General features: G+C 39.1%; 1 long non-coding RNA gene across 1 annotated transcript; it reads right to left on the bottom strand.

Moving 5' to 3' along the window:
- Positions 1-346: 346 nt before the first annotated feature.
- On the bottom strand, positions 347-15,634 carry LOC126824970 (uncharacterized). The gene is made up of 9 exons (XR_007681686.2): positions 15,432-15,634; positions 13,220-13,372; positions 12,305-12,355; positions 9,405-9,500; positions 7,656-7,736; positions 6,803-6,877; positions 5,413-5,481; positions 1,954-1,990; positions 347-437 (listed from the first exon to the last, which is right to left on the bottom strand). It is a non-coding gene; the product is annotated as an uncharacterized LOC126824970 (long non-coding RNA).
- Between the last annotated feature and the right edge of the window lie 9,740 nt (positions 15,635-25,374).

Raw genomic sequence — 25,374 nt, forward strand, 5'->3', positions numbered from 1 at the left:
TAATTAATTAGATAGCTAAAAAATTAGCAGATATTGAAGTTCCTGAACCACAGTGACAACAAACACATATGATGTGTGCATCTTGGATCTGGGAGCCGCGTCGGCTCAGCCTAGCCAGGAACAGCATGGCCGTTCGACCTGGACGAAAACGAGAAACGTTGGCGTGCACATTAAAGCACCCTTGGCAGGCAAATATTTCCCTCTTAACACACTGGTTCATGGTACAGAGAATGGGAAGATAACGTCCCCACCCTCTCTCTCTTTTCTCTCTCTATCTATCTCTCTCTCTCTATCTATCTCTCTCTCTCTCTCTCTCGCAGCTTAAAGAAGAACATAAGACAGATGATATGATGCCATTAACAAATGCATTCTTTTATTAATAATTGTCATTACCAGAAATATAGATTCCAGGTTCCAGAAAGAAGATGCGCAAATTTCTGAAATAAAATAAGATGGGTTTGTTTTAATATCACGCATGACTCATGTTAATAAAGAATATCTATTATACTGTCAGCATAAAACAGTGTCAAGTCTTTCGGAAGGGACAAACAGCAGAGAATATAGCGTATTTCCAGTTTTCAGTAGCCCGGTAGGCGCAAACATCCAATGTTAACAGCATATTTCGCGTCTTTAGTATCCCGGTTGGTGCAGCCTTCGATCGACATTTTGTATTTTCGGACAATATTTACTTTATCAACAGCTTTATCCATACCGGAGCCAATGGACCTTTTACGTACACGGCAATGTGTACACGGGACCTCTGTTTCCGTCCCATCCGAACAACCATGTATATAGCTGATTATATATTGTGCAATTATATAATTTTTAATTTGAACGTGTTCCTAATTCTATGTGGATTATCTCCCTTATTATACAGTTTAAATAAAATGGTTAACGCGTACGCGTTGTATCGAAAGGTATGTCATTGAGTCAAGTGGCGTGATTTGATTTCCTATTTGCACGTGACAGGGGGTGAGATCGTCTCTCCAACCACGTTGGTTTTCTCCAAAATGACCTAGTTTCCGGAATGGTTCATTTAAGTACAAATTGACTTTTTACATCCGAATTGTATTTTAAAATTTGTGGAGGTATTCAAAGAATTTTATAAAAATCACAAAATCTCGTTAGAAAGTAAAAAATGAACATACATTTTAAAATACTTTGAGCTGATATTTTTTAACGTTTATTGGTGTCGAAATGTCACTTGTAACCTCTACTTTCGATCTCTTTATACCATGGAATTAAAGAATTTGCAAGAAAACTCATCATATTTTGCGTTTCCATGGATACCAGACAAATCAAGGTCTATAGACAAAAAGTGAACCGTATGTTTCTTGGACTTGCACTTAGCATTGTTCACGCCACATTTGATGAAAATCCACGCAAGCATAACTGAGAAAATTCGACCTTTGTTGTCATCACCACCCTTTATTATCTTGTTTTTTGATGAAATTTGGAACAAAGATGGTAAATAAAATTGGTGCTTTTTTGGTGATTATTATCTAGTTTATAATCCCAAATAATTATTAATATTATATCTTATGAACAAAACTGGTTAAACATGTTCCAAATATAATTTTAACACAGAGATCATTGCTACGATAGATGCGTTTCAACAATCGGAAATGACGAACGCAAAGGCTAGGGCACGTGATTGTTGGCGAGATTGTAGGTCAGGTTTAAGAATTTGGGAGAGCATTGGCGTGGTTTTGATGCCCCGGCTGTACGTGGCAAGGAGTAGGGTCGCCTGTCCAACCTCGTGGGGTTTCTCCGGGTCCCCCGGCTTCCTCCCACTGCTAAAGACCCCTGCGCGCACACGACTCATTTCAATAAAATTGAACCATGTGTTAGTTCAAAGATGACCTAGTTTGTGTTGAGTGGACGTTAAACCTCCCCTCTCTCTCTTTCTCTCCCCCTCTCTCTCTCTGGTTAAACCGCACTGATTGTACATACCTTGTAAGGACACATACAGGTTCAAATCTAAATTGTGCTGAAATTGCAAACAGATACCAAACATAAAGATAAACCTTGCCATTTGATAAGATGATGATTAGAGAGAACGATCACTATTGGGAGAGTGACGGAGGGATGGGAGAGGGGCTTTTGTATTAGACTTGTTGAATTGTCGCTTGACAAAAAACATTTCTTCGTTATCCTGCCAAAGTGGGGGTGGTGGTGGGGGTGGTTTAGTGATTTAACGCATACGCGTTTGACGATATGGTCTACCATAGAGTCTACCCATCCTCGTGGGTTTTCTTCGGACCCCTCCGTTTTCCGCTCACTTCTAAAGACCGCTACGCGTACGCACATTATTTAAATAAAATTAAACCATAAATGACCTATTTTGTGTCAGTTGGACGTTAAACCCCATTTTTCTCTCTTAATTTTGAAAAGGATTATTTGGCAGACTAAATGGGATTTAACGTCCTACTGTTCTGCTCTGAACTGGGTTAATGAAGACGGGCATACGCCATACAGTGTGCTATGCGGGAAATTTTGCCCGGACAGCGACACTACGGCCTACTCTTATATCGAATTCCAACTGTCAAGGGATCCCTTACTTTACGTGCACGCCAATGTGTACACGGTACCTCGCCTTTCCGTCCCATCCTAACGATTACAGCTTCCCTTATCAGACCCTCTGTCCTGCGTAACTGACAAGGGGGAACCACGGATTGAGCTGACAACATTAAGGCTTAGATAATGTATTATATAAATGCCAGTCTATCACTAATTAATTAATACGTCTTTTAAAGACACATTATGTAAAAATTAGATAAAGAGCTGGCCCCTGTTTCACAAAAACTTAAGCTAAAATCACTCAAATAGATTTTAGCTAAAATCAAAATGAAATTTTAAATTTTATGCGTTTACCAAGACCGATTGTAACTTTAAATACCATTTTAATAGATTTTAGTTAAATAGCCAATGTTCCGATGCCTAGATTTGAAATGTCATCCCAACAGACCCTTTCAATGATACTTTGAAAATGTCCAAGTACCTATCTGTCTTACTCAATTAAAATGATGATTTCCTTTCTAAAACCTCTTTGATTTACGTTGTGTTATTAACGTAAGCCTTCATTTTAAACCATAGAAAAGAGTGCTTTTCTTCTCACGACATTAAATATGATGTGATTTTCTTTTTTTCTTCTTTATTTTATTTATTTATTTATTTTTTGTTTGTATGTTAATTATTTGAAAATAGTATACTTTATACTTGAATCATATGGTAAAACAGGGACACGGGGAGGGGGGGGGGTGGAAGGCTGAATGGTTAGCGTGCGCGCGCTGTATCATAAAGTCTGTCATTGAGTCGACTGGCGTGGTTTCGAATCCCCGGTTGTACGTGACAAGGAGTAGGGTCGCCTGTCCAACCTCGTGGGTTTTCTCCGGGTCCTCCGGTTTCCTCCCACTGCTAAAGACCCCTACGCGCAAGCGAATTATTGAAATAAATTAAACCATGTTTTAGTCCCGAAATGACCTATAGTTTGTGTCGAGTGGACGTTAAACCCCATTTCTCTCTCTCTCTCTCAGTGACACAGGGTTTCATGAACCTCATTTATCTTAAGTTAGGATGAAACTTTAAGGAGATTTACGTTTTTGTGAAATAGATAATGCAAAATGAATATATTGAAAATTTCAAGTAAGTTACTTAATTTTGAGAGAAAATATTAGTCTTTGAAGATTCGACTTGTTGTGTGCACTGATTGAAACCAACGTACTGGTTGTTCGAGGCTTAGCCCCCCCCCCTTCAATATTTTTTAATTGGATCATTAAATGGCCGAATCATTCTAATCTACTTAGCATCAGACCCATCCGATGGCATCGAGAGTAAATTATGGTCTTGTGTTAATAAATGTATAATTAATTGATTTTCTTCATACAGCAAGCGGATTTTCCCCACGGTTCTTTTCTATTCGCATTCGAAACACCAACCAGCAGGAACTCCTGTTTTAACTTTGTTTCATTATAATGACGTGAGCGATCCAGCCCCTAACGACAACAAATTCTAACACCATGCTTTAAATTGATATTTTCATAATACATGATGTTTTATGTCCATACCCAGTTTTTCTTGTGTCTGAATAGGGATTGGGGAGCTGCCATAATCCGGTATGCGCCAATATTGACAGGAACCGAGATCTTTGGCATATCTATCTATATATATATTTGTGACTGTCGTTTGTCTGTCTGTCTGTCTGTTCGGGGTTGGCGGCTACACTAGGTCTGCCCCGAGTCTGAAATTTGGGGTATAGGGTTAGCTCGGACCGGGGAGTAACATAGGCCAGGTGGCGTTAGTCTACCATTTCCGGTTTCGGTGTTATGACTCCCGAGCGAAGCCGGTCTGTTCGGGGTTGGCGGCTACACTAGGTCTGCCCCGAGTCTGAGATTTGGGGTATAGGGGTAGCTCGGACCGGGACGTAGCATAGGCCAGGTGGCGTTAGTCTACCACTTCCGGTTTCGGAATTATGACCCCCGAGCGAAGTCTGTCTGTTTGGGGTTGGCGGCTACATCTGCCCCGAGTCTGAAATTTGGGGTATAGGGGTAGCTCGGACCGGGGAGTAACATAGGCCAGGTGGCGTTAGTCTACCACTTCCGGTTTCGGAGTTATGACCCCCGAGCGAAGCCGGTCTGTTCGGGGTTGGCGGCTACACTAGGTCTGACCCGAGTCTGAAATTTGGGGTATAGGGGTAGCTCGGACCGGGGAGTAACATAGGCCAGGTGGCGTTAGTCTACCACTGCCGGTTTCGGAGTTATGACCCCCGAGCGAGACTTATAGCCCGATTAAATATCTCGGATGTTTAAATCCATTTACATCTCGGCCACCCGATGCCCTATAGGGTTAAGTATAGGCTTATAATGTTAATAAATGTCTAGAAAATAGTTTATATAACATTTGAAGCCAAAAGAAAGACTATAGCAATAGGCAGATGTAGCTCTTACATAATGTGTCTTTAAATCAACCCGTCTATAATGTCTGCGATATCAATCTGATTAAAATACAGATCTATATTTTGTTTCGTTTTTTTTATACTTTCGATGGCCTACATTGCATGAAGATCTGACCAATTGTACTGGGATATTGCACCAGGGGTCGTGCGAGCGGCTTTTGACCTATGCCGTCAGACATTGATTAATCAATCAGCGTTGACGTTTCTAGTGGTTTAACCACAGTCCCGTGCATCGCACGACAAGAAGTCGCCGTAACAGATGGTTTCATTGGCTAATCCCTCACGCCATCCAGAACGCAGGTTATATACCAACTCATCCAGATCCTAGTGTAGTACAGACAAATAAAACGACATTTTGAGCTATAAAAATAAACGAAACGAAATAGGATCTGTGTTTTAATCAGATTGATGTATAATGGATTGGACGTTAAATTTGTAATAAGCAGCAACGATATTACCTGTACAAGGAATACACTCCTCTCTGGCATACGCGAATTCACAGCTACCGTACATTGTTTGGTTCTCATCTGAAATTAAACAAGCCAACAATGAGGTTGATGTCCCCCGCCGAAATCCCCAAATAAATAAATGACACATATTAATTAATCGCACATCTATTTTTTCAAAAGTATCAAGTAATCAAACTGATTATAAACTATACACTAAGTTTCATCACTCTCTATCGGATGGAATCAAAGTTATCTTGCGCCAAAGCATCGACCAAGGAAATTGCTTATCTCTGCTTAGCTTTAGCTCAATATGTTAATCATTGAACTAAGTCACGACGAACATCTACATCAAATTTAAACATTCTACCTTAATTAGAAGAAGAGTTGTTATGTTCCAAAATCTTGACCAATCAAAATGCTTATTGCTCCTAAAGCAGAAAATTCTCATCATCGAACTTAGTCAAGGTTTTGATGTAATGAAACTATACACCAAGTTCCATCACTCTCACTTAATTAGAATTAAAGTTATCGTGTCCCAAAGCATCAACCAATCAAATTGCTTATCTCTGCTTACCCTAAGCAGAAATTTCTCATCTTCACACTCCATCAAGGCATTGACCTAATAAACACCTACACCAAGTTTGAACATTCTAGCTCAATTAGAAGGAGAGTTATTGTGTTCCAAAGTCTCGGCCAATCGAATTGCTTATCGCTCTGCTTACTCTGAGCAGAAAAATGCTCATTATCGAACTTAGTCAAGGTATTGATGTAATGAAACTATACACCACGTTTCATCACTCTCACGTAATTAGAACTAAAGTTATCGTGTCCGAAAGCATCAACCAATCAAATTGCTTATCTCTGCTTACCCTAAGCCGAAAATGCTCATCTTCGAACTCCATCAAGGCATTGACCTAATAAACACCTACACCAAGTTTGAACAGACAGACAGACGTACGAACCCATTTTAATAGTCCCCTGCTTTCTTCGAAAGGCGGGGGACAATAAAATGAAAGATGGTGATTGGGTTGGCGCAGAAACCATAGCTGTCTGTCTTCTACGGGGGTGGGGTGGGTATACAGGTCTACAGCGCTAACCCTAAACCTACCCCAAGACCTAGTCCTAAGCCTTACCCTAACACTCAATCCTCGACAACAGAGGAAATCTGCATTTGGACTTGGGGAATAGATCTGACCTTTAACTACAACGATGACACGTGTTTCCACTATGATATGATGAAACATACGCATGCGCGGTCGCTAGAATTGACTTCCGTGTGGTGCCGCCAGTAATTTGTGGTCTATTATATACCCGTGACCTGCGAGAGGAGACAAGCGATTTCTTTCTTTAAATTCAGAAACAATGAACAATACTTAATTTTAAATAATGTAATATTTACAGTCACAGCATCCGTAAGTACAATTAGCAACGTTCCCACAATCAGAGTTATCATTACATACATATTTACTTCCAACTGAAATTAAAATAACATATGGGGTTTAACGCCCACACACACAAACTAATAATCAAAACCACGCCCTTATGATGAAGGTGCACGCGTTAAATTATTCGGCCACCCATTTAGGAATGATCCGCGGTAAATTTTCAAACAGTGTAGTCGCTAGGATACTTGTAATTATCCTGTCCTGTAAGCAGGATAATCTAGGCTACTCAAACTAGTCATTTCCCTGTCATGTAAGCAGGGTAGTCTAGGCTACTCAAGACTAGTAATCTCCCTGTCATGTAAGCAGCATAGTCTAGGCTACTGAAACTAATAATTTCCCGGTCATGTAAGCAGGATAGTCTAGGCTACTGAAACTAGTAATTTCCCTGTCATGTAAGCAGGGTAGCTAGTATACTCAAGACTAGTAATTCTTCTGTCACGTTAGCAGGTTAGTCTAGGCTAACCAGACTAGTAATTCCCCTCTCCCCGAACATCGAGGCCAGCTCTGCATTATTAAGTGTATTTTAAACATTGCGATGTTCTTAATCGTTATAACCGCAAAGAGCTTAACATGTCACAATCATCTAATAAAATATTTACAACCGGTGAATAATCTAGATATTCTGATAGGCCTGGTCAATAGGCCATGATGCCATTTTAGTAGGCGATCAACGTAATTCATGTCTGATTCGTTCGCCCCAAAATCACGAATAGGTGGTGGGGGGGGGGGGGAGAGAATTGCTATAAATTACTAGTTTTAATCCTATGTCCTCTTCCTAGTCCATAATTTAAATGCAGTAATTCTTACCATAACACGATTCACCCCGACATATACCCATATAATAGGGTGCATGAGCGAAAACACAATAGTCGTCTATACATCTTATACCTGTAAATAAAAAAACCCATCTATATTGCTATTATTAAAGTATACCACATTCAACGGGCGTTATCAAACACCTGGATCTGACTATTGCAGTCTTTTTTGGTGGCGTGGTTTCGAATCCCCGGTTGTGCGTGCCAAGGAGTAGGGTCGCCTGTCCAACCTCGTGGGCTTTCTCCGGGTCCCCCGGTTTCCTCCCACTGCTAAAGACCCCTATGCGCAAGCGAATTATTGAAACAAAATTAAACCATATGTTAGTCCCGAAATGTTTAGTTTGTGTCTAGTGGACGTTAACCCCCCCCCCTCTCTTTCTTTTAAACCTTAAGTGTTATATAAACTACTAATTAGACATTTATTAAACATGCATTATGCAAGAGCTAAATCTGCCAATTGCAGGTCTTTCTTTAGGCCTGAAATTTTATATAAATTATTAATTAAGACATTAATTGACTTATCCAGACCATAAGCAACTCTCGGAGTCATCGCTAGCCTGCAATATTTACTGGGTTATAATCCGATCTGCTTTTTGATTACATCAAAAAATGGATAATCGAGACTATGTTTTTTTATCGTACTGACTTTAGTAATGATGATCGAGGCTAGTCCCAAAATTCAATCGCTAAATTGTCGGTTCAGCGTGAAAGAATATGACTGAAATTTTCAGCAAATTCCCTTTACATTATCTAGTTTTTAATTAATTCTCTAGAACTTCAGGTGGTTTTGATTTTCATTAGATTTAAATAAGATTGACAGTTAATGATTTCATTTAAAAATGGATAATCGAGACTTTGTGTATTACCTTAACTAATGCTAGCAAACAACGGTAACAACTGGTCTGTTTTTAACTATTATAGCGATAACTGACAGCTCTTAATCTACATCTTACATAATGCATCTTTAATGGGCGCTATTGTCCATAAAACACCATTCAGAGTTCTTCGATAATTTATAAGGTATACACCGTGTACGTGACAAGGAGTAGGGTCGCCTGTCCAACCTCGTGGGTTTCCCCGGGTCCTCCGGATTCCTCTCACTGCTAAAGACCCCTAAGCGCAAGCGAATTATTGAAATAAAATTGAACCATATGTTAGTCCCGAAATGACCTAGTATGTGTCGAGTGGACGTTAAACCCCATTTCTCTCTCTTTCTCCGTGTCCCGGCTGGGCTAATGAATATGGGCAAACGCCATGCAGTATGCTATGAGGGAGAATTTGCCAGGACAGCGGCACTACGGCCTACTCATATCAAATACGAACTGCCAAGGGATTTTTTTACGTACACGCCAATGAGTACACGGGACCTCGTTTTTCCGTACCACCCGAACGACTAGACAGCTGTATCTTGTCCTGCATCACTGATAAGGGGAAACCATGCCGGAAAATCCCGATGAACTTTCTTGGCCAATGAGAGGACCGAACACACTACCTCCAGACTAGCGAGCCAGCGTCTTACCCAATTAGCCACCGTGGCTCCCCATAAATTATAAACACGGATTTATTATAAAAAGAAAACAACGTAAAGCCCGATCAAACGATAGACGTCAGAATAAGAGTGAACGGAAATCCGAGTTCCACACGATATTCGAAATGACGTAATCACACCCAATTTTCGTTTTAGTTCCGGCCGAGTACAGGTTCTGTAATATAGGCAAATAATTGACTGTAAGGTACCTACCTCTGGCCATGCAGCCTATAAATGGACAGGTCCATCTTGGTCCGTCACATGTCACAAAGTCGTTACATGGACCCCGAGTGCTTTCGTCCCATCCAACTAGAAATAGACGCATAGGTACTTAGGAAATGGTAAACAGAGACTTTTGGCAAGCTTAAATTCGTGGTCCGTATCGCGTATCTGTATCGATTTTGCGTGAGACGTCATTAATGCGTGTGTATTTCTCATACTATTTCGTGATACGGTACACGGATACGACAGCACGTATCGAACAGATTTCATTCGGAAAATGTCCGTATAAGTCGAGGATTTTTAATAAGATTGGACACTATTTTTTTTAAATTTTAAATAGCTCAGCGACTGTCGGGCGACTTTACTCCTTCCAGGAATTTGTCGGCTGGTACTGATGTTGATCTTGGTTGATAACTGCCATCATGCTGTATGTAATAGAACTAAACTCAGCTCAGCTACTCATAGGTACGCGACGCGAAAATCTGCCAAAATTCTAAAACTACATTGATGCAACGTATCACACAATGACGATATGGATACTTGATACGGATGGGGAAAATTCCGCTTGCCAAAAGCCTCTAATCACCAAAGCACTGTGACATTCCGCTTTATCACCCAATAACACATTCTACAGTAGATATCGCTTGTGTGGTAGCTTCCATAATCTATTGAGAGATTTCTCATATCAAAATATCGCTTCATAATCTGAGCGATATCTCATAAGGAAATATCGCTTTACATGAAATAAAATCTAAATTAAAGAATTATATTTATTTATGTGTCCGTGTAAGGAAGTGTTGCATGATAAATAAAATCTCCTACTCGTCTTTTTTGATATCAAAAAATATCAACACCTGTCGATAAATTACACATAAACTCGGAAAAGCCTCGTTCTTTTGACATTATCGACTTGTGTTGATATTTTTGATATCAAAATGGAATCGTAGGAGATTCTCTATATAACAACCAGTTTCCGGACTGATATCCCACGGGTTCATTTTGCACACATAGATCCATCTACTTCATAGTTAGAGAATAGATCTCTGTCCTGAATGGCCGCCATTAGTATAATGTTTTGTAACGTGGTTCTACTCCGTTTCACATCTGACATATATACACACAAAGACTAAATAAACTATTCAATTCCAATAAATGGAAGTAGTACTTCTCAAATTTCTCGAAGTATGCGTAGTGTTTTCGACTAAAATCGTCGATTTGGGATTTAAAATGCCGGTCAACTAGCTTAGTGTCTGTTCGCAAGCGGAGCTAACTGTAGACATGCAGGCAGCCGAAGTTTAGTATGCCTACGGGTTGTCACGATTGTAAATGGATGATTTTAGAAAGCTATACTATTCAAAAAAAGTAGGGGATATTTGATTTTTAAGTGTTATTAAAGTCACCTAATGAAACTGACGAAGAAACAAATGACAAAATGAAATGAAGTTCACATTCATCGATTTATTCCAAATGATCGTTAGACTAAGTAAGGCACAGACTGACCATTATAAGGGTAAAATGATACCCGGGGTCAAACAGCAAAGTTACCACAGCATCACAACCAAGTCAGTAACGGGTAAATCCTCCTCTGTTTGCCAAACAAGCATTGATCCGACGTGGCATACTCCTAATGAGACGTCTAAGGTCATTTTGGTCCAGATTGTCCCATTCCTGTTGCAACCCAGCAGCAAGTTCTTGGACATTGGTAGGACGTTGTTGACGTTGACGTAACCTCTGTCCAAGCATGTCCCAGACATGCTCGATGGGGGAGAGGTCGGGACTCAGTGCTGGCCAAGGTAATGTGGTGATGTTCTGTTGTTGGAGGTAACCTGTAACGATCCTTGCCCTGTGACATCTTGCGTTGTCATCCTGGAAGATGAAACGGCGGCCATGACGTCGTGCGAACGGCACAACATGGACTGCCAAGATGTTGTCCCGGTAGTACTGGCCTGTAACACGCCCTGCAACAACATGTAAAGCCGTTCTTCCAGCAACAGTGATGCCTCCCCACACCATAACAGAACCACCCCCAAATCGATCATGTCTGATGACGTTAACGTCTTGGAAGCGCTCGTTTCGACGACGTCACACCCTCCTACGTCTGTCCAAAAGATCAACAGTGAACCTTGACTCATCTGAAAACATCACATTGCTCCAGCGTCAATTATCCCAGTGTTGACGATCCCTACACCAACGACCACTTGCCTGAATGTGATGATCTCTCAAACAAGGGATCACGCGAGGACGTCGGGCGCGAAGGTGACCCCTATGCAGTCGATTCCGAATCGTCTGACCACTCACTCTCACACCAGTGTCTGTTTGAAGACGAGCGCTGATCTGAATTGCTGTGATGACACGATTTCTCAAGGCCAAGGTACGGATAAATTGATCCTGGGCTTGAGTTGTCGCCCTTGGTCGACCTGAGCGTGGTCTGTCCTGTACAGATTGTGTATCACGGTATCTGGACCATAGCCTGCTTATGACAGACTGAGAAACATTCATCGTCCGCGCCACAACCGCCTGTGTTGTGCCGATCTGTAGCATGCCAAGGGCACGTAACCTTTCATTTTGGGTAAGCCGACGCATATCAAAATTTGTTTTCTGGTCACTAAAACAATTAAACTGATGTTTCCACCCTGGAATTCAATGCCACAATGACTGTAACATTCAAAGTCAGAGTCGTGCAAATCTTGGGTTGGACCCCCATGATGATCCCAAGCATCACCTGCATTCCATGCGGTAGCTATTGGTGCGTTTGGGCGTCACATGTAACTGGAAATGTTTCTTCTGTTAGGTTCTGTAGTGACTTTTTTCGTAGTCATTTGCATATTTTAGTATTATGCCCCCAAAATCAAATATCCCCTACTTTTTTTGAATAGTATATGTTAACTCACGGCTTATAGTAGTACAGGTTTCATTCTTCTGACACTTGCTACACGTTTCAGCTGTAGAAATAAAATGTACAGAAATATGACGAATATCCAAAATTATCAAGCATTCCGAGGTTCATTTCGTTCGTACTCGAATTGGCAATTTTGTAGAAAATCGCAGTCAGAAGACTGGACTATTCGGACTCTTATAGAACTCGTGAGGGTTTTAAAATCTCTCACTCAATTATTAATGCTATCTACAATCGCCATCTATAGGAATTAAAAAGGAGCCCCGGGGCGGGGCTGCAATCAGGGCCCTCAAATTAATGCTAAACATAATTGTGTACATTATATAACTAGTCAGGATGTCACGTGTTCGAACCCTGTATTTGCCGAGAAGTTCACCGGGATATTCCGGCGTGTTTTCCCCTTGTTCAGGGGGTCTGACAAAGACAGCTGTCTAGTTTGTAAGATGGGACGGAACACCGAGGTCTGGTGTAAACATTAGCGTGCAGGTAAGAGATCCCTTTGCATTTGGAATACGATATTAGAGTAGGCCATAGCGCCGTTGTACGGGCAAAATGTTCTTCATAGGAAACTATGGCGTATACCCGTCTTCATTTTCCCAGTCGGAGTAGAACAGTAGGACGTTAAACACCATTTTATTTCACAGCATTTCTGTGACATACATCTATATATCATACTGACATACAAATTGCATGTGTGTGATGTGACTGCCCTTTCCAGATAAGGCTCCCCCCCCCATCCACCGCGGAAATGAAATTGGGTTAACCTTCTACTGTTCCGACTGGGTTAATGAAGAAATTGTGCTTGGACGGCGGCACTACGGGACTTCGTTTTGTTTTGTGTCCTCCGAACGATTGGGGCCCAAGATAGCTTAATCGATATCTCTATATCATTATTGTTTAGGGTACTTACGGATTGCACAGTTTGAACCTGAACCATAACCCGGTGCACATGCGCAGTTATCATTGATGCATATGGCACCGCTAGAACAAGTCACATTTCCACATAAACATTTACCATTTTTACACTTCGCATCAAATGAACATCTGACATGTCTACAGGGATCTAAATTTGAAAATCAGAAAATTTATTGTCATCTCAATAATTTCTCAGTTTACTCATGGGTCACTCTCTATCAGTGCGAGACTGTTACATGAACCTGAACGGGAGCAGATAATAATGTTATCGCATCCTGTTTGCTAATATATCGTAATATCGAAACCCGTCTCGTGATGCACAGATGCAATCTCGCTCCCTTCGTTTATGTCTGGGAAAACTCGCCGACCATTAATCAGTCTTAAATCGGTTCTTTAGCTCCCCCCTCTCAGTGATTGGCTGGATAATTTGAATTAATTAGGCATTGGTTCGTTGCAGGAGTTATATATTAATGGTCCTTGGGCCATTTTCCACATTTTGACATCAACAGTTCATTCGAAACAACCGATTTGATGATTTACAAGGAACTATTTCCTTAAAGCGAGAATTTCATATTTTCTAAGAAAGTCAAAACATAATTATTTCTATGTCTTTTGCTCAATAGGTTATCAACTCACTATTATACAATCATAGGTGTCATTCTCACACTTAAATCTCATTTACACAGGAAATAACACAATTACCTCCCTTGTTTTCCTATTGAAAACAATGGAATTTGAAGTTGAAAATGATATTTTTGCCAATTTCTCAGCTGGCAATAGTGAATTATAGGATTAATAGGATTATTCTTTAACAAGGTAGGACTGTTTATGGATACCATCTATTTTAAGGCTTTATTTTAATACATTTTAAAAATATAACTTAAAAATTTGAAATTTCCGCTTTAAACTTTGTAGCAATTTGACATAGCAATTTCCTAAAACTTTTGAACTATATCAATGCAATCTCCGGTATATCGAATTACCATGATTACCATGCTGTGATCTTACCGGAAAAAGATGGGCTTCTGATATCCAATATTTAAGACAAAATAAACATTTTGTCATTGGAACACGAATCGTGTACCATAATGCGTTTCAGCCCCAGTTCTAGCAAGAGACTCGAGGAACGAGGCTAGACATATTGCACCAAACCAAACGGCGTATGTAGACTGGAATCACCAGGCGCTAAAAATTTGCATTCGATTGAGACTGCGGGCTTTTTGGCGGAACGTAACTGATTTGAAATTAGAGTAAAACGGAAACCATTGAATGTATATCAGTTTATATACATTCATATTACAGTATTATATGAGTTGCGACCCACTTTTGTCAATTTCTAGGTCTCAAATGTTAGCGATTTAGCTCCTTTAACAGGTTTGATTGACAAGAATCACAATATGCATTAATACTGCGACAAGAAACAGTAAAACAATCACTGCAACATTAATACCTTGAAGTGAACAGTAATACATCCAAAGCAATTATTATAGTGAGAACTGCCAGTCCTTTGTCTAATTGTACCTTATGTCGCTTTAAATAAAAAGAAAATTGAAACCTTAAAAGCATTTATTTAAGGACGCCTCACTAAATTCAGACTCGTAGCTAGCGGGGGGTGGGGGGGTAAGCGGACCGCAGTTGCCTTTTCCATTGAGGCCCATATCAGTATGGACGCCCCATAAAGCCGAGTAACATTGGTTGGCCGCCCACGACGAGATTAGCGAAGCGCCCAACGAATGTCATTGGCCACCCACGACAAAATCATAAGCGCCCATCTAAGAAACCGACAGGATACCGACGCCCGAAGAAATCTACCATAAGAAAGCCAGGCGTGATAATTTTCAAAATTCAAACAAGTCGCACTTTAACCCGATTCCGAACTTTTCGTTTTTCTCACAAATTCCTTCCTTCATATTTGTTTAATGTTCATATATACCCCAATATCGCAAATTCAGTCTCAAAATTGAAATTTTCCGTCATTTTTATAGCTCTACGCCCCTGGTGCAAACCCTAGTTTCCAAAATGTCCTGAAGGGAGAGCACTATACACCCTTCTCCGAAGGGAGGCGCGTCCACTGTGTCGTTCGCCGTGGACCGTCCAGTGTGGGTACATCGGCGCCTCCAGAAGCCCTTGCCCCCCAACTTTTTTTAAACTAGCTACGGGCCTGCTAAAATTCGATACATACACAGGAGTAAGTACCGTTAACATACCTGGTGGTGGATATCTTGAGTAACGGTGTCTGTAGTGTGATCTGCGGTACCTATGGTATCTGTGAACACGGCGGTGTCCTGTAGAGGATATAACCAATACAACAACTAGTAGAACACTGGTTAATACAAGACGCATGATGGTTAACTTGTTTTACACCAATACAATAAACTAGTAAATACACCGGCGAATAGACGTCTATATAAACAATATTCTATTGAAACAGATGGTGATACTTTAAGAAATGAGAAATTATTGCAATATGTCACTACCAATAAAACACAATAACACGCGCAATATAGCACGTTGTGCAAAATACGATTACCTTTTTGCTCTTTTGAGCGCTAGTTCATGTTCAGTACTTGCACAGTCATCACTAAGAAACCGACTCAAACCCCAACCCCATACTATGAAGGTGATGAGGCGGTGATGATGACATCGTGATTATGATAGCAAGGATGGCGACACATTTGAAGCTTTATGTTAACGATACATTACCACGAATAAAAATATGACATATTTGGAGACAATCAAACACATATAGAGCGCCCACAGGAAAAAAATGTAACCAACTGACAACTTGCCTGTTGTATGTGTTGATCTGATTGCTAATATTGGATTAAAAAGGGGGAAAGAAGTTGACAGAGCACATTTTTTGGGAATTAGTCAAATGAAATGGGGTTTAACGTCCTACTGTTCTGTTCCGACTAACAAACGCCATACAGTGTGTTATGCTGGAAATTTTACCCGGGCTGCGGCACTATGGCCTACTCCTATATCGAATTCCAACTACCAAGGGATCGTTCACGTGCACGCCTGGTTTTCGTCCCATCCGAATGACTAGACATCTGTCCTTGTCAGGCTCTCCTCCCTGCACCACTGACAAGGGGAAACCATGTCGGAAAATCCCGATGAACTTCTCGGACATTAGAGGGTTTGACCACGTGACACCCGGGTTAGTGAGCCAGGGTCTTACCCACCCTTCAAAATCGCCGGGGTTTTTAAGACGGCATCGTGTTGCGTTCACACATACTATAAGCCAAACCAGTTTTAACTATTCTCAACTCTTCGGTCGGAGTTAACGACGCATGGATACATGTCATTTCCTGGCATGTATGTAAACATCCGGTGAAAAGATTTCACGAAATTTATTTCTATACTTTTCCACAAGTAATTTAGTAAAATCTATTTCATATAAGGTCAACTTCAAGTCTCATCAAAGGTTACATGTAAACAAAGCTAGATCTATTCCTAACCCTGGACCTAGCTCTAACGCTTACCCTAACGTACGATCTCGTCAACAATCACATGCCCTAACCTTATTCGCATCTCCGCGACCATGACGAAATCTTGAGTTGACCTTATAGAGAGAGAAAGAGAAATGGAGCTTAAAGTCCACTCGACACTACTAGGTCATTTTGGGACTAACACATGGTTCAATTTTATTTCAATAATTCGCTTGCGCGAAGGGGTCTTTAGCAGTAGAAGGAAACCGGAGGACCGAGAGAAAATCCAACTCCTTGTCACGTACAACCGGTGAATCGAAACCACGCCAGTTGACTCAAAGACAGACCTTATGATACAGCGCGCACGTGCTAATCATTCGGCCATCCAACCCCCGAATTGACCTTATAAGAAACAGCCCTTAAGCAGATGTCCACACTGCCGTAACTTTCACCCTGCAAATGAATACTAATGCCAGGTAACGTCGAACTAAGCAATTTAGACAACGACTTGAAACTTTCAGAATCCGTTACAAATGGGACAGGATTAAGCCCAAAATGTCAACAAAAAATCTTTCGATTATCTCCCTTTTGAAACTTCTTTAATTTCGCCTTATTGGAACATATTTGTCAATAGAAGTCAATTTGCTAACCAATATATGAGATTAGTGCTTCTAGAATGAAATTATGTCATTTAAGTTAGTAATATATCATAGGTCTTAAATCTATATACTGTCATAATAATTTTTTCGGTTATTTCCCTTTTGGAAACGTCAGATTTTCAACTTCTATATGTTTTCCTTATTTACAAATATTTGCCAATAGGAGTCGTTTATCAATTTTTTTTAGAGTAATCTAGACTAAAAAATCTATCTCATCCTACAATTCTTATTCGAATTGCACTATCTTTATATTTTTGGAAACCATTCACTATCAGCAATCGATCGACGGATAGAATCTTGATATTTAACCTAGCTGCTTTCTAAATTGACGTCATGAAATTGATTTTTCAAAAAATATTGTCAAATATTGAAATTGGGTAAAAAGTTGATGGTAAACGATTAACTAAGCCATTTGGTGCTTATTCTGAAAGTTTTACCACAATCGATCTGTAGACATAGGTTATGTTCAATTTGTTTTAAAAAAAACCCAGGCAATTTTGCCCTGCTAAAAATGTTTCACCTATATATTATGATAGTGACTTTTTGACAGATTTTATTAATTCTTTTTTTTTCTTTAAGATTCTTAAAAAGAAACCAGGACAACAAAATAAATGGGAACATTTAGATGTTGAAATTAATGTATAAGTGTGTGACTGGGTTGTATAAAAACTATCAAACCTGTTTCGGGGACATCGATATAGCAGATTCAGTCATGTTTCATGCTCCATAATCGATAATATAATAAATTTTGATTCAATTTCTGGGTTTCCAAAGTATGGTTATTCATTTAGTTACTTCTCATGACAACCAGCTGATACCCTAAACCATGAATGTCCACTAAATCCAAGATGGCTGCCGTTGAAAGACCTACTTCCGGCCTGGGGTAAAGCATGTTACTTTATGTGGAATTAGCGCCTTTAGTGATGACTTTACTTTCAATGATGATGGATCTTTACTAAGGTAAGTAGATTACTACTCGTTTCATTTGAAACTTTAAACATACATTATGCAAGAGCTAAATCTGCCTATTGCATGTCTTTCTTTAGGCCTGAAATGTTATCTAAATTATTAATTAGACATTAATTAACTTATCCAGACCATAATCAACTCTCGATGTCATCGCTAGCCCGCGATATTTCCTGAATTTGAATCCGATTTGCTGTTCAATGCCCTTTGATTTAATACAAAAATGGATAATCGAGACTGTTTTTCATCGTACCGACTTTAGTAATTTTGTGCCTAATATTTGTAATCTCCCAAGTGACAGTTTCAAGTATTAGGCACAAAATTTAGTTGGATTAAATTCATACGACGATGGCGAAGCACGCTTGCAAAGGGTCTGTTGGTGAACTAAACCATTTAGAGATATGAAATTGTCAAAATCTTTTATACCAGTCAAAAAATACACACATTTATACATGACCGTGTCCGAGTTAATAGGGGGCCCAGTTGCGGAAATGTGGACACAATATTCAGGTGAATTGATCAACTTTTCAACTTTCAAAACTCTACATATTATTACATATTTTGCGACGATAAAACATTAAGAATACTCCACCAATTAAATTATAAAATCTTTTTGAAGAAATAACTAAATAATAATCACGTTGTTATGAAATGCGCATATTGTAAACATCAAAGTATTATTTTTTGATATGATCACTTCCTTGTTATTCATGTTCAAGCGACAAGTTAATAAAATCAAAACTTCCTTATATGTACATTTCGGCAACATCTTGAACATTGATCTGACCATATTTTCAAATAATAAGCTTTAGATAAACATTGTTTGATCAGGAAATAAGGAAAGAAATAAACTATTTGTGCGTTAAAGGAACTAATATTTTTTAAAGGTACATAACAGGCAAAAGTGGCGCCGTTTTTAGTCAAGGTTTTCTCAATGGAACATACTATTTCAAATCAGCTTGTGGGCCAGCCTTAAATCCAAGATGGCGGCCCAAAATCAAAACTGGCTGCCAGAATAGCTTAAAAGCTATTTCTGAGAGTTGTTTTACCTATGGATGATCTTGTGTCAACTGATTGCGGCCTATTATGATAAAGAAAGATAATTCAGTCATAGAAAATAACAGGCGGTGTATTATTAACACTGAATTTCAAGATGGCTGCCGTGGCAACTTCCGTATAACTTAATTTACTATAACTCCAGTTCTGCGTGTGATATGTCTATACATTTAGTGTTCAGTGATAAGATTTTGGGGTCAATGAATCCAGATTTGTACTTTATATTCGCAGAATCGTTTCTTTGCGCGCGGATTCAAGTAATCTAAAAGGGAAATTCTGCATCTAATCTTGCCAAATCTGAGTCAAAACGATCATAATGAAAGGGAAATGTAATTAGTATCTAAAATGATTAGATTACTTTGACGTCTTTATAATGCAAAACTATCAGTCGAAGAAGCTTAACTGACTTAGAGCCTTTCAACGGCAGCCATCTTGGATTTAGTGGTCATTCATGATTTAGGGGATGATCTATTGAGCTAGTTGTCATGATAACTAACTATATGGATATCCATACTTTGGAAACCAAGACAATGAATCACGCATTCAGGTTTGATTTGATATTTACATATTTTCTTTTTAATTTATAATCATTTTAATTTAGTCACATATGTATACGGACAAGGTGTATCAAAAATACATTAACCAATTAATCAGCAATGAAATATTTGTGTCAAATGTAACACTCCCAACTAAGATAAACAACAAAACAGTTTTCACACAAATACTAAATAGGCTTGTGCCATTCAAGGCCTAAAATAACGTGCCTTGGAGCACGAACGTGCCTCGAAATGAAAAATCCGTGCTTCGAAAATAAGAAAACCGTGCTCTGAAAAATGGTGTAGTGCTCTAAAAAAAAAAAAGTGTAGTCAGCGATGCCTCCTGACCCCTAATTGGGTGTTTCTTCTTGTGTTCTTGTGGTGTGGTCAGTTGCACAGATCAGATCAGATCACCTGGCGCTCACTCGCGACTACCTCTGATGAGACGAGTGAGCGCCAGCCGCATCAATATACTAGTCATGTTTTTCAGTAGGCTTGGTATCCAGTCCGCTCCGACCTTGACCGTCATTTCACTTTCACTTTGAAAAAGTTTGTTTTTGACTTATTTTCACGTATTTTCGGTGTTATCTGCGATTTTAAGTATTGAAATATGGATGGGGAACCGGTGCTTGAATTGACTTACAGTTCTATATTATCGTAACGAAAGTGGTGTGTTGTCTTCTTAGTGCTTAGTTTTCATGCGAAAAAAGCGGCTCGCGACAAAATAAATTCCTATGTAAACTGCACCAGAATAGTCCACAGATGCCGGTTTCAAGCTCTCAATTGTCAAAATTTTCTGGGGGAGGCCTCCCAGACCACCCGCCGACGCTAGTCGCGCCTGCGGCGCTCGCGGGCGGTCGACTCTAAATCCGTGCTCTGAGAATTTAACCTTATTTTAGACCCAGGTGCCATTAGACATGCCACATAGAAAATTTGCTATCTTGAATAAGAATGTTGGTAGGCATGCTTAAGTTTAATTATTTGCCTAATATAATTTCTTTCAATTTTATTTTAAACATACATTATGCAAGAGCTAAATCTGATTATTGCAAGTCTTTATTTAGGCTTTAGATGTCATAGAAATTATAAATTAGATCTTTATTTACACAGCAATCACAAAATCAACTCTGTAGACCCACGGATGGCTTGAATTCAGCAAGGGTTTAAACGGGATTTAAATGGCGTCGTGAGCGGAGATTAACCGTTACGTTGACGTCATACTCCCGGATCAAGGCTAAATGATAGAGTGTACGAAGCGAGGCCGCTGTTGAGCGATATGCCTTAACAAATGACATCTAAACTATTTAAAGTGCAATAAACTAAACACTGATAATGACAAATTATACAATTCCTGGAGGCCGTGTCATGAATAATACAGACGGACGGGTCTTCTGTCTTTTTAATATGAATAAAAATATTTTTATTTCCCCAATAGGGACGACGCCACTGACACTGGTGTATACCTATAGATTTATCATAATTGTATTATAATATTATGTCCTATATTCAATTGATTTAATGCATGCCCAAAATACAAGTAAGAATCAAAATTTACGTTCTCACTCATTTTGTCCAATTGTTATAAAAATCCAAAAAGGTAAAACACAAATTCGGATATGATGACAGCAGACAAAAGACAGCAGAGATTATGTAGGTGTAGTTAACGCCTGTCAATCAAACGATCGGCCATACTAAAAATCGGTGAAGATGGAATTCAATCCCATTTCTAGTCAAAGCAGTAATTGTATTCCATAGAATTGTGACCTGTATACTCTAGTTCAATTACTAAATGCCATTGAAACAGTTTGGTGATAACTATGTTCAGAATAAAGTAATTTGACTGAAATTTTCAATATATTCTTCTTTCATCATCTATTTTTGAACTGTTATAGCAAGAATGGCTAACTCCTTATAAAAATCTCCCATAATGTATCTTTAAGCCTTTATGATTATATACAAGACTTGGGAAACTTCATAATGTCAAAATGTACATTTCCGTGCTTTGAGACCATTTCGTGAGAAACAAGTCGGAGGAAACCAATATCTCTGCATTATTTGGAGTTGGCCGGTCAACAGTGTGCTCAATTATACACATATTGTGTGAGTCCCCGATTTCGATCAAGGACAAAATCATTAAATTTTCATAGAGTGAAGAATTGAATAGAGTTATGAATGGGTATCTGTCAAATTGTTGATTTCCCAATGCTGGTGGAGTTGATAGCAGGTCATATTCTATATTCGGACCGAAAATGAACCATTGGTCAAGAGGGTCGTGACTAATCGTTATGAGTTAACATACCCCAATATCCAGTGGACAGGAAGTGTTCATGATGCTCGAGTCTACGCAACCTCCAAAATATATGCAAAAGGGCTCTGGTGCATTATTTGACGGCAAAATGGTTGCAATCAATAAATGAGCGCCTTTCTATCGTCTTGTTAGGTGATCCGGCTTATCCATTATCCAACTTTCTAATGAAACCATACACATACAATTGACACCTGATCCAAAGAAGAAAAAAAAAACACCATTTAATTATAAGCTAAGCGTTTCACGCATGACCGTAAACAATTCCATAGGGCAATTAAAAGATCGCTTAAGTGTGAAAGTTGACAAGGTCCCCAATATTATTATGACCTGCTACATACTTCATAACATATGTGGACAAGCATATGTACAGAAGGGAGAAAATTGCAGATAGCACGACCATTAGAAATATTCTGGATGAATAATTTCAGGAATAAATCTTACAAAAGAAGTATTTGTTAATAAAGTAACAATTGGCCATACTCACTACAAATTATTTCCAAGTGTGTATGCCATCTTGTGTTTACCTTTATTGCTTCATTTTGTGTAGTTGCCGAAACAACAAAATGATCAAACTAAATCGTTTTTTTTAAAAATAAAAATCATATAACATGGGGCAGGAAATGACTCACAATCTGATACACCAGTGGGGCATTTATAACTGTATGTTATCAGCTCTGGCCAAATGGTTGCTATGGAGTTTTATCTGTTTCTAAAATTTTCAATCTCTTCAAATATGAATATTTCAACCATTTTCTAAGTCACATACCCATTTAAAGGTATTTGGATACAAAATTTAAATTCGTGCCTTTTGCCGTTTTGATTTGTTGATCCATGCGTCTCATTAATTGCAAGTGCTCGGGGACTGCACCACTTTTAAATTACACAAAACAAATCCACGTACAAGACACAATACGAACATATCAAATTAAGTGAATGGATCCGGGTACTAGCCGTAAGCCGTGCAGTAAGCTGCGCTGCACAGTCCCGGGCGTGTAGTGATACAGACGTCACTCAAAATTGAAAACAAACAATCGGGAATATAACCCAGAGAAAACGATTGTGTAAATACAAGAATGAGTCATGATCTGCCATATGTCACATAAAATATGAATGAAAACATACTGAAGTAAAAAATTACCTAGGCAAGTAACCATATCGGTGAAATGCATAAAAAAAACAGGTAGTCTAAAGCCCGAGATGGATTATATAATAAAAGGTCCAATGGTCACCTTTGTTGTCCATAATTGAATAAGTGCAAGTAAATAATACAAGCCTACACCTATCAAGTTATTGATCAATGGTGTGTCTTTCAATAAATACATGAAATTAAACAGAATTGACCATTTTTGACCCCCCCCCCCCCAGACTGTTTTGTTCTTAAGTAGTAAAGTGAAGCAAAATACTTCTGATACTGTTTAGCATTGCTAGATAAATATTAGAAGCCAAGTCGAAATTTTGCCGAGTTATAAACAGGGATTGTCCTGTGTATTCCCAGTCCCCACCGTCGTGCCATTCGTTGGGATGGGATTGTCCCTATCGCGTCCACGATCTGGTACGTGCAGATATATTCGGATACGTTTCCATTCGATCAATACGATTGCTACGACTGACCTCAATATATGATAAGACCTGAAAGGATCACCACGATTGCTCCATGATTAAAAACCACGATTTCAGTCGCAGCACGAATTGTGATAGTGCGTACCTAACATAAATGTCACTGAAATATTTTAATCTCATACTTTTAAATTCATGAAACTGAAATCACTTAAAACCCGTTGCAACTACAGTTCCCTTTCACAACCAAGTACATACATCAGCTTCATAATATATTTGGTAATAATATGGATATTAATAATTAAACCATGGAAATAAATTTGTTAAAACTTGAGCCTTGGTACAATGGACTGAACAATAAAACTGTACATTATTACAAACAAATTAAATCGTTATCTCAAACCATAAACCGTCTACATGGCGTATGCTTTAGCACAAAATGATACATGTCTTAAAAATAATATGCTTGTGTTCATAAGGTCGTTGTGAAACCTGTGGCTGTGGAATATGTCCCTTTGATTGTTAAGGCAATTGTTGCTGCGGAATAATCTAAATTTATGTTTTCTGTCTCTTGCCCTTTCCTCACGTCGTCGTTTCTCAGCTCTAAAGTCAGTCTCCCTTCTCTGCTGGGGGGTTGGATGGCTGAATGGTTAGCGTGCGCGCTGTATCATAAAGTCTATCATTGAGTCGACTGGCGTGTTTTCGAATCACGTGACAAGGAGTAGGGTCGCCTGTCCAACCTCGTGGGTTTCTCCGGGTCCCCCGGATTCCTCCCACTGCTAAAGACCCCTACGCGCAAGCGAATTAGTGAAATAACATTAAAACCATATGTTAGTCCCGAAATGACCTAGTTTGTGTCGAGTGGACGTTAAACCCCATTTCTCTCTCCCTTCTTTGCTGCTCTACTTTCTGGTGTCCGTGCTTTTCACTCTTCCCATACTCTCTCCGTCTCTGCTTTTATCTTCATCCTCTTTTCTTAAAATTCAAGATATGACCTTTCTTGTTCCTTTTGAAAATTTATGAAGCTGGTTGTTGCATCGTTTAACGCTCAATGGATCATATCCTCCAGGCTCTTGTTTTCTTTACTGGTGCTGTAAGTAAATAAAATAAGTCGTAATTCAACTTATAAAATAAATAATAATTGACAATTCAGGCCTCGAAATATCGCTTCAATAACTAACCTATCACTCATACTTCTCGAAAACAAACCACAATAATTACCATGGTGCCGTTACGCTGTTAGTAGAAATAGTTCCCCTAAATATGAATTTGTGGATATGTATCTAATTGATTAAGATACTTAATAGTTTACATTGAAAGGGCGCATTGAAGTATACGCAACTGATTTACCGTTGTCAAGTACAACCAGGGAATTGAAACCACGCCAGTTGACTCAATGACAGACCGTGTGATACAACCCGCGCGTACTTACCATTCGGTTATCCAACGGTCCCATAAATAAGATTATTGATGATTTATTATATGTTCAATCATATGTTAAATCTTTAACGCGAGAAAGATTTATTTATATAAATACGCTTATTCCTCCTTTCAATATGACTTCAAATAATAAACAACAAAAATGATTGATATATCGCAGTTCGACATTAGAAAAGGTTCAACATTTATTATGAAAT

This window comes from Patella vulgata, chromosome 6 (assembly GCF_932274485.2).
Source record: "Patella vulgata chromosome 6, xgPatVulg1.2, whole genome shotgun sequence".
Taxonomy (NCBI): domain Eukaryota; kingdom Metazoa; phylum Mollusca; class Gastropoda; family Patellidae; genus Patella; species Patella vulgata.